The sequence below is a fragment of the Apteryx mantelli genome, chromosome 1 (assembly GCF_036417845.1).
Source record: "Apteryx mantelli isolate bAptMan1 chromosome 1, bAptMan1.hap1, whole genome shotgun sequence".
Classification (NCBI taxonomy): domain Eukaryota; kingdom Metazoa; phylum Chordata; class Aves; order Apterygiformes; family Apterygidae; genus Apteryx; species Apteryx mantelli.
In genome coordinates, this window is record NC_089978.1 from 204,804,731 (window position 1) to 204,821,399 (window position 16,669).

A 16,669-nucleotide genomic window follows, 5' to 3' on the forward strand; every position below is an offset into this window, starting at 1 on the left:
AAAAGATGCCAGAAGGTCAGGAGGATGCCTCTGGAGGGAAGGGGAGATTCCCTTAGGAGCAACTGATGGCACTTAGGAAGGAAAAGTTCCAGCGACCATAGCCAAAAAGCAGCAGAAAAAAAAAAAAATATTTATATATAGCAAAGAACTGGGGGCCCACACCAACCAGAGCCAGAAAGACTGATGAGAGGAGCAGGAAGCGCATAGGACTCAGAAGCGATGAAAGACCTCTGATACAGGCTGGAGAGGACTCTGAAGACCTTGCTATGATTCGGAAACTCGTTAAAGGCACAGATACTGCAGTGTTTTGGTTTGGATCAGAAGTGTTGTTTTGTAACATCTCACAATCGTTCGCGTGTACTTTCACATACTAAAGTGTGGTTTGCATTGCATATCCACTCCTATTGCACTGCACTATTTGCTAATGCAGACAGTCAAAGTTAGAAATCAAACCTGGAAGCAAACCTACCCTAAAAGATGTACTGAAGAGGGGAAGAATTGCATATAAATTCCTTTTACTTCTGGTTCTCTCTTAACTACTCACAAAATTCTTTCTATTTAAAAAACTAAGTATTCTAGCTTATATTTAATAAAAACCTGTGTTTAAGTGAGGTTGAAAGCCTTTCTGGAACACTTGCAAGTGTGAGAGGAGAGGCTGTGCTAGCCCACCTCGAAGCCCTAGACAACCCGAGGCTTAGTATATAACCAAGGACATGTCAGAGACCGTACAGGGAGTAAGAGCTATTCTCTTGCACGATAGACTTCCTACAAAGTTTTTATATCCTCTATTTCCATCAGTTCTTGCAAGCATAATAGAAAAAAAATGAGAGCCAGACTGGGAATTTGACAGAATGCTTCCTGTATATTCTCTCTCTACAAGAAAAGACAATCACAGACAAATAAAATATTTTAGTTTCAAAAACGTTCAGCCAAACTAAACTGCAGAAGAGTCTGCAATTTTATCTCAGCCATCTGCTCAGTTTATAAGCAAAGAATGTTCCATACACTGGAATAAATTCAAAGCTTTCAATCTGTCTCCTGTCACAAGAGAAATGCAAAAAATTTGTGGATTTCTATTAATTCCTGAAATAGTCAAACACCTTTTGGAGTTCTGGCATTCAGAACTGGAGAAATAATACAGCCACAACTCTTATTGCCATTTAAAAACAAACTGAAGGTTTCTCAGATATGGGTAAGCATTTATCATATAATTGTTAACAATCAGAAGCCAAATGGACACCACCACCTTCCCTCTGGAAGCAGCAGGGTAGGTAATTCATAATTGTTAGCCCACCCTCTCCTTCATTATTCATTCTCTATGAGAAAGCATGGACATGCACAATTGCTAGCCCAACCTCCAGCAGTAATAGTATTCATCAGTAATCTTCTTGTGAACCTTTACAATGGCCCTACTACTTGACTTCAATCAGCTGTAAAGCTCCTTTATTCTGTTATCACATCAGCGCGAGGGAATGAATGCCAAGGACTGAACGCCCTCCGAGAGGAGCACAGCCATGCCGTTGGAATAGCAATGAGCCTCAGCCGCCACTACCGAGCACATTCTTCACACTCCCCCACTCCTGCAGAGGAATGCATGCATGACAAAAATAAATACCTTTCAAGCGCAAATGCTAAGAAACTAGCTATAGAATAATATACTAAGTAGAGCATATAACAGTTTAATAAAGGGAGTTTAAAGTTGATAAGTGATGTAATTAATAACACAGCTCAAACTGACAGCCGTTGTGTTGCATTTATCAGAGGAAAAGGATGGGCTGAATAATTATTCTACTAGTGAGAAAGATATTCAAAATTTCAGTACAGAATGTCTCACCGATTAACACACAATTGTCCTTAAGCTCTTTTTATTTTTGCTAATTACAGGTCCTAAGCATAGCTCTTGCTCGTTATAATAAAAAGAAAAAAAAACAGGATGCAGATCCAAAACTGAATGATTTTCGATATTCTATTTATAATAAGTAGCATCTTTTGGTGGCTCAGTCTGTTCCCCTCCTATGCCGTTTACTGTTGTACACATTGCTTTTGACAAAACATTTATTTAGCCTTTATGAAATCTTTACTGGCATGTCCCCAGAATCTAGACCACTGTGGCTACAAAGTCTTCAGTCAACTCAGGCAGGAAACTGAATTTTCATTCATAATTTAATATCATAGTTAGGAATGACTGAGGTTTTGTGGGTTTTATTTTTTTTTTATTTCAAGTACATCAAATACACTCAACCAAAAAAGTAAGTTGTGCTTTAACAGAAAAAAACAAGCAAACAAACAAAGGGCATCTTTCCAGGTCAAATACATTAGTGGATTTTTAATAATAAATGCATTATAAGTTATTCCATGAAAATTTCTATATCAACAGTCAGTTATGACAAAACCCATTTTCTGATCAGCTACAAAATAGTATTTTTCATCTAGAAGGGTTCTTTCTACTAAATATTTTCAAAAGATTTCAATCAAATTCATTTTCGTAATGATACTGAAAAATTATTAAATATGACAATCTTGCATGAGGAAAAACTCAAGAAGATAGAGCAGCTGAATGAAGGCAAGACATCAGAAGGTCGGGCAAACAGAACACAGAAACTATCCTGGGAACAACCATTCTCTTTTAACACATTAGTCAACACTAGATCTTAAGTCCAATAAATCTCTAAGTCCTATACTTCATGATCTCCAAGCAAATGTATTTATGCTTCTATTTCCTCACAGTTACTGTAACATTCTGATTCTTCCCCTTCAACTAAAATTTTTATTAACATATTTTGCAGGCCCTAGGAGAAAACCCTCCTTGAATGCGAGTGTACTTAAATTACTCTGTTTTTGAGTTAAGGATCAAGAGAAAGAATGGTGCTGTAGACTGCAACAGCTTTAAGTCTGTGTTACTACTCAATCAGAAGCAGACGATTTCAACAGTGCGCTTCATTCTTCAGTCTTAGAGCACAAAGGAATACAATGAGGTCTCTCTACTGTAAAGCATCTGTCCGCATCAGCTCCTACTTGGAGAAGCAGAGAACAATCTTTGTGTTCCTTCTTAGGGAAAAGGCATTGATATAGCAAGTGAATGGGGCTTCTGAGCAGTGTTTTGAGAACATGAAGTGACATCTCAGCATACTGGAGACATGTTATAGCTTCATGAGTGACTCAACTGATGACATTTTCTTGACAACCTACAATGATCCAGTGAAATGTTTTTTCCGGAGGAATGTTTTAAATAGCCTCCTGTACCTCTTAATCATGCTTGTGAAAAAAATAAAACTCAGGATAAAGCTCTACAAAATTCCCTTCCCAGTGAAAATATACAGCTAAAACCACTGCATCTGAAGTGGTGCTAGACTTTGCTACATAGTATTTTGGTGACACTCCTTTTAAGTAACGTCTGGAGAGAATTCTCAACCAAAGAAGATAAGACATCAACAGAAAACAGTAAATGGTCCTTTTCTGATATGTGAGCAAAACTAATTATACAGGCATCCTAATAAAGAATAGTTATAAGCACGTGCAAGCAGTAAAACTGAACCGCATTTTGCGTAGAAAGGGGCCTGATAGGAATAACTGCTTCCAGTGGGGCCATTCAGACACCCGCACCCATCCCTCGCCCGCTCCCACGTCAGCGCTGCAGCTTGCCCCGTCGTGTGACACGGAGCACGCACCGCCCAGCTTCCCACATGAGCCAGGCCTGCTCGCAGCCTGCGACAGCAGGGATTTTAGGTTCTGAACTTCCCCATCTGCTTCAAGCCCTATGTCTTCCTTAAGCTTAACCCTGTCTAAAAAACAATAAAGCTGAACTAGAACAGGATCCTCCTCACAGCCATAGACAAAAGGAAGGAAATGAAAAGCACTTGATAGGTGACAGCTCTGAAACCCTCAGTGACAGAACAAGAAAGCACTCATAGTTCACACATGCTTTCAATAAATACCATTATTCAAACAAACAAGGCTGCCTGCATGGACGCCCAGCACATACGCCAAAATTTGAGTCCAAGACGACACATGCTTGCTGAGCTGAAGAACTCTCGGGTCTAATTAACATGCTCTTTTAACACAGCATTAGCGAATTCCTGGACATTAGTTTCAGGATTAAGCATGAGATTAAGCTAGAGATTAAGCATATAGTTTTCATTTTAAGTGTTACATCATGCTCAATATTAAAAAGCACTGTCAGCAGTATCATAATCCACAATCAAATTATGATACTTATGTTTATATTCAAATATGACTTTATTCAAATTGATCAACCACTATTAACACCTTTCATCCATTCACCAGTTTTATAATAAAGCTAATTACAGTAGATTGAACCAATGTTAATATGAAAAATCTATTAGAAGATGGTAACAAACTCAATACTTTCAAAAACAAAACAAAACAATGCTAAAAAAGACATTTTAGTGTATCCAGAGATAGTTCTGGTTGTGGTTAATCTTTAAACAAGATTATCTCAAATGATGTTTTAGGTGCTTTATGAAAAATAGTGCAACTGTTGCCAAGATTTATTTAAAATAATTTTTTTATGAACTGAGTTTAACCTAGGATTACAGTCATTCTAAATTTTGAAAATAGTGTCCAGTCTGGCTCTCCAAATGCTTTCCCTAACATGATCTTAATGCAACATTCCCCAGTTTGCTGTTGCTCTTTTCTACTTTTTCCTAGCTGATAACAAAATTTTCTGGAATTCTTATCAATCTCCCATAAAGAAAATCTCAATTTCATTCAAAAAAAAAAAAAAATCAACAACCCTCACACCAAAATTAGAAAGCTTATAATGAAGCTGTTTTTAAATATGTTTTAATCTTCAGGCTGAGAGATCATCAGACAGGAAAATAATGTGAAGTTTGCATCAGTCACTGCCAATAAAACAATCTGTTCTCAAAAAGAAGAAAAACAGAATGTGATAAAATAACTTGATTAAAATGCTGCATTAAGAACAGTCTACAAAATTATGTATATTGGTTCTTTTTTAAAATATCAGGTGTAAATTTATGTTTATGCTAGTGTTGATAAGTAACTGGTATGATATGGGTTTTTCTGTTTGTTTCCCATAGTCGCCTATTTTCTTGCCAGTTAAATCTTTCTGAATATTTTCATTTCTAAATCCTTTTCACTTTTGACAGTGATCCATGCTTACTTTCTGCTGAGGAAAAGGCATAAAAGGTTTACGAGTTCAAATGTTTAATGGGCTTATGAAGAAGGATGTTGTAAGGAGGATTACTTCGACAGGTTGATAAGATTAACACATTCAATCAGTTTCACCAACACATGTTGCCGCTAGAAACATTCGTACTGCAACTTCCTTAGTGGATGCTACTGTATTTAAATGGAAAAATCCAAACATCACGTCTTTCGAATGCAATTTTACACGGAAAATAAATGGAAGCACATTGAATGATGGCATTTATAAACACACTCCTCTCACCAAAAGAATAAGTTAGTAAAAATAAAGCATAGCAATGTTTGTGCTTGTTTCTGAAGATGCATATATATTTTTTAAAAAGTACGTGGAATTTTTAAACTAGTTTACTTATATGAAAAATAACATTTGACAATTTTTGGAATTGCTGAGCTACACAGGGAAAAATGACTAAGTTGCAAATTAAAATATTTACAAAGTACTTTGTAAATAAAGCATACAGTATACTTTATGGCCATATGCTATGCTGTAAACAAGAATGTATAAAGTTGTAGCTCTGTCTTCCATTAGAAATACCCAGAAAGTTTAAAAGACCAAACAACTGACCAACATATTTGGCAACTGATAACAGTGCTGATTCAAAGAACTGCAGAAAAGGAAATGGTATCTCCTCTCTACTATAATTTTGCCTTCTTGTCTTTGTTGTTCTGGCAGTCATAATATTATCTAAACACCGTTTTATTCCCCCTACTTGCTGATTTTATTAAATCTTCTAGTTTACAAGATCACCCATATTCCATTCATAAATAAAATTAATGTACAAACTGGTATAGCTATAGCACAAACACTCTGTCAAATCTAACAGATTTATAATTATCCTGTCCTAACCAAACCCTTGGTACAGGAAAGAACAGAATATGAGGTTAATACCAGGATAGACATTTTATATGGTCCTTAAGTTGGAATAAAGATAGGGCCTACTCATTTTCAACTCTGGACCTTGTGCAGGCACAGGAGATGGATGGAAAACAGTGTTTTGTGTTCCACACCACAATGGGCAGGTTAAGGAGGAGCAGACAATGAGACACTGAGCCTGTCCTCCTTTTCTTGAATCACGTAAGCCTTTTGGCATAAGGTGTTAGCATCTTAATCAGGCATATCTGTGTTTTGCTGACTCTTCTCTACAGGATCTTAGAGAAGTGGTTTTAGGAGTTTGCTGTGACGTGTCCAGATCTCTCCCAGGCTTCAGAAAAATTTCTCTTTCTCCCTCTTCTATCAAGACGTCTAACACACTTCTGCAATTGTGCTCTGTATCTGTTCTTCCATCTGCAACAGCTCACAGTAACTTTGTATGATCAGCCAATTCCAGCCACATTTAAAAGAGAAACAAAAGTCTCAAATACAAGTGACAAGAAATTTCATAAAAATTGGTGAGTAGGTAAAAGATCAAGATAGTGCCCTCACAGACAGGCACAAAGATAAAATTGAACCATTACTGCACTGTGTGGCAGCAGTGCCCTGACGATCAGTGTTCACTTAGCTCTCAGCCACAGAACATGCTGTATTCTGCCAATGGGGAGCAAAGATTAAAAGAAATCTAGGAGGGAAAGAGGATGACTGCAACACAGGAAGAGGTCCTAGGACAGAAGCGCAAAGCAAGCCAAGCTTTATTAATTTTGCTGCTCATTAAACAGTTTTTCCTTTTCTCCACACAGATTCCTCATAGCATCTTGGACATTTGAAGGCATCATAAAAGCAAAATAAGGAATAACATTACGTACACCAAAAGACGAGCATTTTTTGTCCTTTTTACTAGCAGGTGTTTCAAGAAAAAATGATTTAGAGTGCCAATCTATGAGTAAAACTGACACAGAGGATTGGAGTAGTTGGAAAGGTCTTTTGGTCTGATGCAGCATGGAAGGTCTTTACCTACACCTGCATATTTTCTTCTTAAAGAGGATGTTGCTGCACTGAATGTGGGGATGCACAATGAAGATTAGCATAAGCAGTATTTCATTTCATTAAACTTGCCTTGCAGAAGGCTACTTACCCAAGTTGCCAGAAGGCAAATGACCCAATTAATTTTGAATAGGACATATTCTATTCATAAACAAAACAAGTATGATAAGTCATTCAAAAAAACAAACAACCCCCCCCCCAAAAAAACAAAACAATTAGCATATCTTTATTCTCCTGTGCATCCTGTCACATTTGTTAAATTGTGATGTAGCATGAAGTTTTTCTATACAACCACTATTTTCATTAATAATGATAATAAACAATGGACTAGGTTCTGATTTAAGTTTGCACAAAAATATGATGAATTTTATCATGTATAATGATACACAATGATTCTACCACGATACAGCAATAACAGCAAAACTAGATACAGTATATTTGGACTTCCATTAGCTAAGCACAAATAGTCAGCAATGACTACAGAACAAATGTGCTGAACTTTTTAACCTTTTCACAGATATTGAGATGCACTGATTAACACTAGATAAAGACTCAGGGCCATCTGATAGAATGTAGTGATCACGCTACAATAAGATAAACTCTTGGGTTTGGGGTAATGCCCACTTAATCCAGAATTAGGTGAGCTGGAGGAAATTGGATATCTGAAAGCTTGTGGCTGTGTTTAAATTAGGAAGTAATTCAGTGCAATAAGAGCAGATGAGATCAAAACCATTAGCGCCGAGGCTTCACAGCTATAGTAAATGCAGTCGGAGTTTTCATTTTACTTCAGATTAGATTTAGTCTTGCCCCCCTCAGTGGAACATCTCCACCATTCATGTGATTCAAAGTTGGCCAGAGGATGAGTCTTTGTCTTGGACACGTATGTCTCATTAGGAGACACTATTGTTTGATGTCCCTTTGGTACATATTTGGAAAAGAGCTTCCATTTAAATTTACTTAGAAAGGAATTCAGCTTATTAACACCAAAAATATTCAGTGAACCAAACCAGTGCCTGGCAAGTGGGGACAATAGGGGAATTTGTTTCAGACCCACACTATTATTCCAAACCAAAATGCAAATGTAGATGCAGGCTTTTATAAATGTCTCAAGAGAATAATTTGGAAAAAAGTGTCAGAAACCAAACAACCTGGAAGACGTCACCATATCAGAATAGGAATTGAAGAATTTGTGAGCTGCACATGCTAATTTATATGATAAAGGTCACTTCACATGACTGCGGGTACGCAGCATATAAGTATCTGCAAGTGCAAAGTTGCAGCACCAGCAGGATGCCTATTAACACAAGATTGTTCAAACTGGTCAGAAGTTCTGATTTTCAGGGGTGAAGTGTGACTTTTAAGCAATAGCTGGTTCTAGAATGAGAAAATATCTTTAATTTGTATTGGGAGTGGGGGAGGGAAGGGGAGGAGAGAGCTGTAATTAGAGGACTTGGAAACAGAGACGAAAAAGTTGGGAAATTGTCAGTGCTTAATAAGACAGTGGAGGAATAAAAGTTAGACAGGACAGAAATTAAAGCAGTATGAATACTGCAACAGGAACACAAAGAAACCTCAGTAATCAACTAAATGCAAGTGTACTTTACCACTCTGCTAAAGCAGGATAAATTGTCCTTTGCATAATAATATTAAAGCCCTTCAAAATAATAGTAGCTAAATTCAATATATAGCCCACCATAAATGTTTAAGAAAACAATGTACTGTTGAGTACATGAGTTACCTATTTTGGAGTTTTCAATTCGAGATACTTTAAAAAGTCTGATTTTCAAAACTAATTTCATAAGACACTTTCAAATTAAGGTCTAAAAAGCATTTTCAAAAGTCTCTGTCAGCATACATGGATGATAACCTTTTGCATGACCTCTAAACTATTTCTCAAATACCACACTTAATATGAACAAAGAACAGTATAGAGGGAGAAATAGGGCGCTCTCTATACACTGTGGGAAAATATAGTTACAGTATTTAACCCATGTACCTTCAGCTCAATTCGAAATTTATCTTCCTTCAATTATCACCACAGCTGTGGCTTTCAAAAACAGCAATAGCAGATGTTGAATCACTGTTTCTGAAAGATACGGTTCCCACAACACCCATTTTCATTTCATTGGTAAACTGTTTGATAGTTTACAAAGTCACGAAAACAATATCACAGCAAGGCAATGATACTAAAGTTAAATCTTAATTCATACACTATGATCTTGAGAGAATGTTTTATATAGGCTTATTTTGATTTTTAGCCAATTTTTAGCCTCATAGAAACATACTGATACCCTGTGCCACATTGTTGAAAGCAACTGAGTTACCTGGAATGAACATAAGCCACTGACTACATGTACAAGGTAATAAACTTTTATTACCCCCACACTGAAAGTGGATTAGAGGGTAGCCAAAAATACTTAATTCAGAAGTGAAAATTTTTTTACAGACACTTTTTAAAATAGGGGAATAAAGTAGACAAAATGAAAAAAAAAAAAGCCCAGAGGAAAAGAGTATCAAATTAATTCATTAATTTAAAATGTGCCAGTATAATTAGTAATAAATAACTTATTTGTGGATTTAAAAGGAAAAACCACTACAATGATCAAATATTTCACAAATTTTACTTTCCACTGCATGTTCTATGTTCTGTTCTGTTCAGAGATCTGAATAACCAGGAGAAAGAACTTACTTCCTAAACTGATGAAAAACTTAAGATGTCTAGATTGAATTTTTTTTTGTTTTGAAATTAATCTTAATCTTAAAGAAGGAAAAGATCTAGTGGAATAATACTTAATCAAGACAGTTCAGAGGACAGTTGAAATCAGATTTAATTTGAAAACCACTGTCCACATCTGATACTATGTTAGCATCACTTAGAAGCTCTTCATAGTCACTGACACACTGTAACATATTTAGTGTTATTTCAGTTTTATGCTAAAAAAATTAATTCCAATTAAGCACAGAGCACTCAAAATTTAGCAAAAATTTATATGCAAAACATTCAAAATCATTTTTTTGTCAGTAATTCCTGAACTTTTGAGGGGGAGAAGAAACCCTGAAATTTGGATAGTATGGTCCAATACACAAGAATATTTTATGGAGAAAAATGGCAAGCAAATGAAGGAACTGAAAGATGGAAGACCTAAGTAATGACAGAGGAAGCAAATTACATATTCTCTGTGCCTTAAAGAGATTCATATTCTTCATATTAGACAAAAAGTTCAAAACAAGAATTAAAGTTGCGGTTTTTGAAATTCTGTGAGAGGAAAGTACAGTACACATAGTCTAGAGGATATAAGAGAAAAATATGTTGGAAAAATTAAAAATTCTGAGCAGGTTCTACTATAAAAAGCTACCAAATAAGAGAACTAAGATCTTTAGGGAGCAAAACAAGAATTCTTGGTATCAGTATATCAGTAATTTCATCAGCTATCTAGGGAACACTGTCATACAGACAGTCTGAAATGCACATTTTAACTAGGTGAGTCAGGTCAGAAATAAAAAAAAAAGTAGATATGTAAATCATCAGCATAAAGCTGACAGTTATTTTGTAGAAAAGCCTCAGGTCACCCATGAATAGGATTGGAGAAGAAAAAGTAAAGAACCACCAAGAACCCCAGTGAGACTGGAAGGGCAGAACAGCTCTGAAAACAGACAGTGAAGGGCAACCCAAGTGGCAGAAGAAAGCACAAGACTATCAAGTATCAGGAAAACAAGAAAGGCCAGAACATTAAGAAAGAAGTAATCATTACTAGGACCAAAAGTACGAGAGAGACAATGGAAAGTAAGGTTCTTAAATTTTTACATAATTCGAATGATGTGGTGCACTCAAGAAACAAACAGTAATTATATTTATTCCATAATCCTCCCACAAGTATCTATGTTAGCTACTAAAAAGCAGCTATTCTTACTGAATATGTAACAGATTTGTTGAATACAAATATGCCATTTCTATTTCTACAAAGGCTGCTTTTGGATATAGGGACTATGTCTTACACAATGGAAGAGTTTAAAAAAAGTATTTTGACAGCTTAATATAATTTCTGTGAAGACTGCTTAAGAGCTTTGTCACTAAAATATTCTGCACCAAAGCAGATCAGCTTAATCTACACACCTTAATCTATTAACCTTCAGTGTAGCAGAATGCTTTATAGTATAAAAATTTTGTCAGGAATACTTACATACTAATTATATTACCCATGGCAGTGAGGTTTCCCAGCTTTGTAAAGTGGTATCAACCTTAGATTTCTGAATTTCACAAGCCTGTTTTATGGTAAATTATTTTGTTCCTTGTCTGGATGGAGTTCTGCTATTCACAAGTTTATTATGCACAGTAATAGAAAGCATATATTTAATATTATTTCCAATTTTGTTGTTTGTTTTCAAAAGTAACAAAATGCTTATATTTTTATTCAGCTGTTCATCTTAGAGCTATAAACACTTCTGATCCGATTTAAAATTTTTACTGTTCAAAGTTATACGTAATTTGGAAATGGTATGCATTCCCACCTTAAGGTAATCTACATCAAATGTTTGCTATGAATGTTTTAATAAATTTGAAATAAGGGACCAGAGAACTGTGCAACTTGTTTAGATTATCATTTCACGTTTGTTCAGGTCTTAACAACTACAACACATGAAAAACAGAGGGGAAAAAATGGTGGTCCCAGTTTAGTTGCTAGTGCTCACTTCCAGAAACACCAATAACTAGCATAACTATCATACCAATAACTAGCATAACTATTATAATACAGCAGCAACTTAAGAAAATTCTTTAGATTCCAGGTTTAAAATACTAAATTAAACAACTAAAACCAAAAAGCATTCAGTCTAGATCTACAAGATTTACAATCTGTTGTGAAGTTTCATTTACCAAGCAATTTAAATGGTTTGGAACTGTAAGCAAACAATGTTTTCTTGCTTTAGGTGGAAACCGTCCATACTTTGGGGTAGACAAATCATACAGGATTGCTGTGCATATATTCTACGTATGTATACTGTATGGTGTGTCTTGAACTTGCAGTGTAGTCTCATATGACACAACTGAAGCTTAGCAAGGAAAAGCTCTGTAGGAAAAACAAGAAGCTCTGTCCTGCACAGGAGAGCTTCCATGCAAAGTTCCTATTTCACCCTGGCTTCTTCTCCTGGAAATTCAGAATCATACACTAGCACAGTGTGTCTGGACAGAACCTAGGTAAGGAAGTCCCTGCATCCATGCTTCAAATTCTCAAGCTACAATTCAAGTAGAAACAATAAAATCAGGAATAGAATCATGCCTGTTACCTCTCATTTAAAGAGCATGAGGAGTATGAGACAAAAATCCTGAATCATTAAGCTCAATCAAAGAAATTTCAGACAAGAATGCTTGCAAGGGAGGATTTGACTCATTTTTCTTTCTTTCTTCCTTTTTTTTTTTTTTTTAAATAGTAAGCAATGGTAGAAAAGGTGAAACATACAAGTATAATTTAAGTGGAATCACTTTTAACTGAAAAATCTGCAAAGAAAGTGGCAATTGTTTTTCTATCTTGCACAAAATGAAGCTTAGAACGGCTTTGAAAAATGACTTTGGGTAAAGTTTTCAAAAAAGTTTCATGTCTAATAATAACAATCTGTTTTTAAAGGAAGTAATGAAGGAGGCTTACTGTCAGGCCTTTTCTCCCATTCCACCCCAAAGTAAAATCCATAGAGATGTAAAACCACACAGCTGACAGCACTTATCAGTTGGATCTGTGCTTTCTCATGCATCATCAAAGGTACTTTTCACCAACAGCAAGTCAGCTCATCCTGAACGAATCCCCTGAAGACATACCTACCTAGTTATCTATTTCTGAAGCCATCATTTGACTTAAAGAATTTTCATTATGGATAGCAAAAATGAAGGAGTCTTTGAATTTCATATGCTAGTTTTAGCTGTGCTGGCAATTAGAAAAAGAAATCTAATAATAGAAAATAAAGAGCATTTTAAACAGTCAGTGGAACAGTGTCATTGAGATAAATCAGGAGTAACTGAACTAAAACAGGTTGCAACACTTAACGATAATGTAGAGACTGACCTACTTTTGGGACATACTGATATCATTTATTCCATGGATCCAGCTTATCTGAATTTGTGTAATTCAAATTACAAAAATAACGGAACTAAATTCCTATACTGTCAGTGGTGATACTTCACGTGGTGCACCTTCACGTGGTGCACCTTCAGAGAACCTAAGGCCTTCAGAGGTCCAGGTATTCTGAGAATATTCCTATTTGATCAGACAAATTTTGGAGTACTATTTTCTAAAGAGCCATACACTCACCAGCAGTTGAAACAATAATGAAAGGATGGATAAATCTGACATATTTAGCTAACCTAGCCTACTTTACTTAATTAAAGAAATATCTGGGATTAAAAAAGCATATTAATAAAACCAAACCACACAAGGCATTTTGTACAAGATTCTGAATTTTTTTTTTCTTCAATCAAGCATATTTCTCCATCTATCCATGCCATTTTATACAAAATACTCAGGGCATAAAATCAGTTAACCTAGAAACTGTTGGCCTACTCATATAAGTAGCAGTAACAAAGGAATTTCCTCTTTGAGAAACTTAACTCTTCTTTTAGAGGGATAGGAAAATAAATTAGGAAGTAGAACCAAATGATTAGTTTAAGGAACAACTGTACTAATTTATTCACTATGTAATGGGAAGCCATTTGTTGCCACACTGAACTCAACAAAATGTCTTATATTTGAACTTGGTAACACTTCACCTCTACACAGGCATCCTTGCTCTGACAGTTAGCTGTTGCCTCTACAGTGCAGGGCAGATAGGCTAAACAGTCTTGCTCACAACTCACATGAAGAGGGGATACAGCTATGCAAAATGCCCCCATACATGCAGACTTCCTACAGAAAAATATCCATGCACAGGGACCTCTTTACAAAAAACTTGATATGTCCAGTTCCACAACCGCTGTAAGGCAACATAAACATAGGCTGCTGCTGAACAGGTAATTTCACCTAGCCCTCACCACTTTGCATGTACTTATGTGACTTCATTTATGCCAACCAGAGGGCTTCTGTAGCCATGCAGGGAGCTGGATCATTAAACTGAACCAGGTGAAAACTTACCCAACAGAAAAGGGAAAAGTTATATTAGCTTAAAGAAACAGTGAAACCACAGTTAGCATGAACAGTTCAGCATGTCAGGAAACCTCTTACAGATCGCTTATCAGAAAGTCTTTCACCTTTGGTGGTTCAGATGATTCAGCTCACTGTGGGGCAGGAAAGCATCAGATCAGTGCAAGGAAAGTACAGTCAGAGACAATGGCAAATGCAGAAGCAGAGGCAGGAATATTTGTTAGCGGCTGCTGCATTTAGATACCTCATTTAAGTAGCAAATGTGGCAACCTTTCTTCAAATCACTAGCAAGGAAACTGCCTTTTGAAAAGCACAGGAGAAATTTTCAGTCCCTCACTTCCCAATCTGCATAGGCAGAAGCAATGTGAAGCAGCTACTCTTACTACATACTTGTTTAAAAGATATCTAATACGAAACTCATAGTATTAAAAAAATTAAAAATAGGGTTATTTAAAGAGCTATAAATCTTATGGAACTAAGTGAGCCAGCAGCTTGTATTTTCCAAAATGCTTCCCATTCTGAAATTCTGACTTCCCATATGTATACAATTAAAAATCTTTCAGTCTTTGCTGTTATTTTGTTCATAAAAGACATTTTAAATTCTCTCTTTCCCGAATTAACCTTAACGTTTTCACACTTGGGAAAAAGAACCTGATAAAATTAGATGACTAGAATTTTATGCTCCTTTACATAAATCAATACATTGAAAATAAAATTGGCTATACGAACATTAGATACAAATCAGAGGAAACATTATAATACAGGAATGCACAGTGTGCTAGTAAAGCCACAGAATACTACGAAAACAAAGTTTGCATACAGTTACTTTAAGAATACAAGTCCTCTTACAAAATTTTACTAAGATATAAGCGAGTGATTCAAAAACTAAAGGAATACACAGAGACTAAAGATACCCATTTTAAATCTACCTTAGAAACTACAGAAAAATGTTACGAAAGTCTGATGTGTACAGAATCCAAGAGAGGCACAACATTAAACAGCATACAGATGCGAGAAAAGCAATTTTCCTTTCTCTCTTCTTGGACAGCAGCATGATTCTATTTCAGAATTTCTTCTTTCAGAGAGAACAATATTAATTCTAATAAAACTTTCCTTTAGAAACAATCACAGAGACTACTTAAAATTAGTAACGAAGCAGAACAAACTATTTTCTAGACTGTGTATAACACTGGATTATCATCCTACTAGAGTCATGCATTAAGATCCTGATCAATAAAGCACTTTAAGTACACGCTTAATTAACTAAACTCATGAGTTGTTCTACCAAAGTCAATGAGATTACTCACATTCTTAAGGTTAAGCATAAGAGAAGATGCTTTATCTGATCCTCGCTACATTCTCAATCAACTTCCCATTTACCCACAGAAAATTGCCGTCTATTTCAATAGGCCTGGAGCTGCCTTTCAAAGTTGAACCTAGAAAACCTAAAAGCTTCCTTCTGTATATCCGAGTTTCATTGTTCTGTGTATCAACACAAAATCTAAATATCTTCCTCATAAAACAGTGTGGCTACACTGAAACATACTTTTTCCTTCTTTAATTTTGCACATTGAATCCCCCCAATGTCAATGAAAGCTACCAAAACAAACTCATTAAAAGTCAGCCATACACATTTCTAATTTACACTTACTTAAATTTTAAAAAGTTGATGTAGAATAAAAGCTGCTAACAATAAAGGAAGAGCTGACCATATTTTTAGGTGGCCTAGAATTTTATATTATAAAAAGTCCTTTTAAATTTTTGGAAAGGAACTTTAACCCACTGTTTGAAGAAACTCAGCTTCTAAGATTAAGATTTCTAAATTTAAGTGTGAACCTAAAAAGAGATTCAGCTGACCAGACACTGCAGGCCATAATGAATCTGCAGGCTCCCCGACTTTATTGATATGATCCCCATCAACTGTAACAGAAGCTTAGATACCTAACACAGCCAACACACACACAGGCCCCTAGTAAGACCCCTGTATTTTGGTTCTCACATCGCAAGCTGAACTCCACCTTCGCTGTTCACAGTAAGCCCACAGGTAGAAAGACCAGAGGCTGAAAACCTCAGAGTTCCAGATCTGACAGACCTTTAAAACTAGAAATTCCCACGCACTATGAGTAACATGCAAACCCATTCAAAATTATGCCTTTGCGCCAGGCAATAACATCAATTCTTATGTGGAGGCATATTTAAGCATCTCATATTGGCAGCTACTGCCAGTTTGATAACTGCTAGTGTAAATGCATGTCCCTCAGAGTCCAGGTAGACACCGCCATATGGGCATTTACTCCCTAGCAGTAACCTGATACTGCATCCCAGCCCTCGTGGTCCCCGAGCTGCTCTGCTGTGCCTCAGAGACCTAGCAGGGATACAGGAATTGCCAAGATAGTTTCTTCTAGCAAAGCCAAGAAAGAACGTGAAAAAGATGACAGGG

At 36.1% G+C, this 16,669-nt stretch overlaps 1 protein-coding gene across 5 annotated transcripts in view; it reads right to left on the reverse strand.

The window, feature by feature from the left end:
- TBC1D22A (TBC1 domain family member 22A) overlaps positions 1-16,669 on the reverse strand; it is a 200,173-nt gene that overhangs the window by 59,035 nt on the left and 124,469 nt on the right. The window lies entirely within an intron of this gene.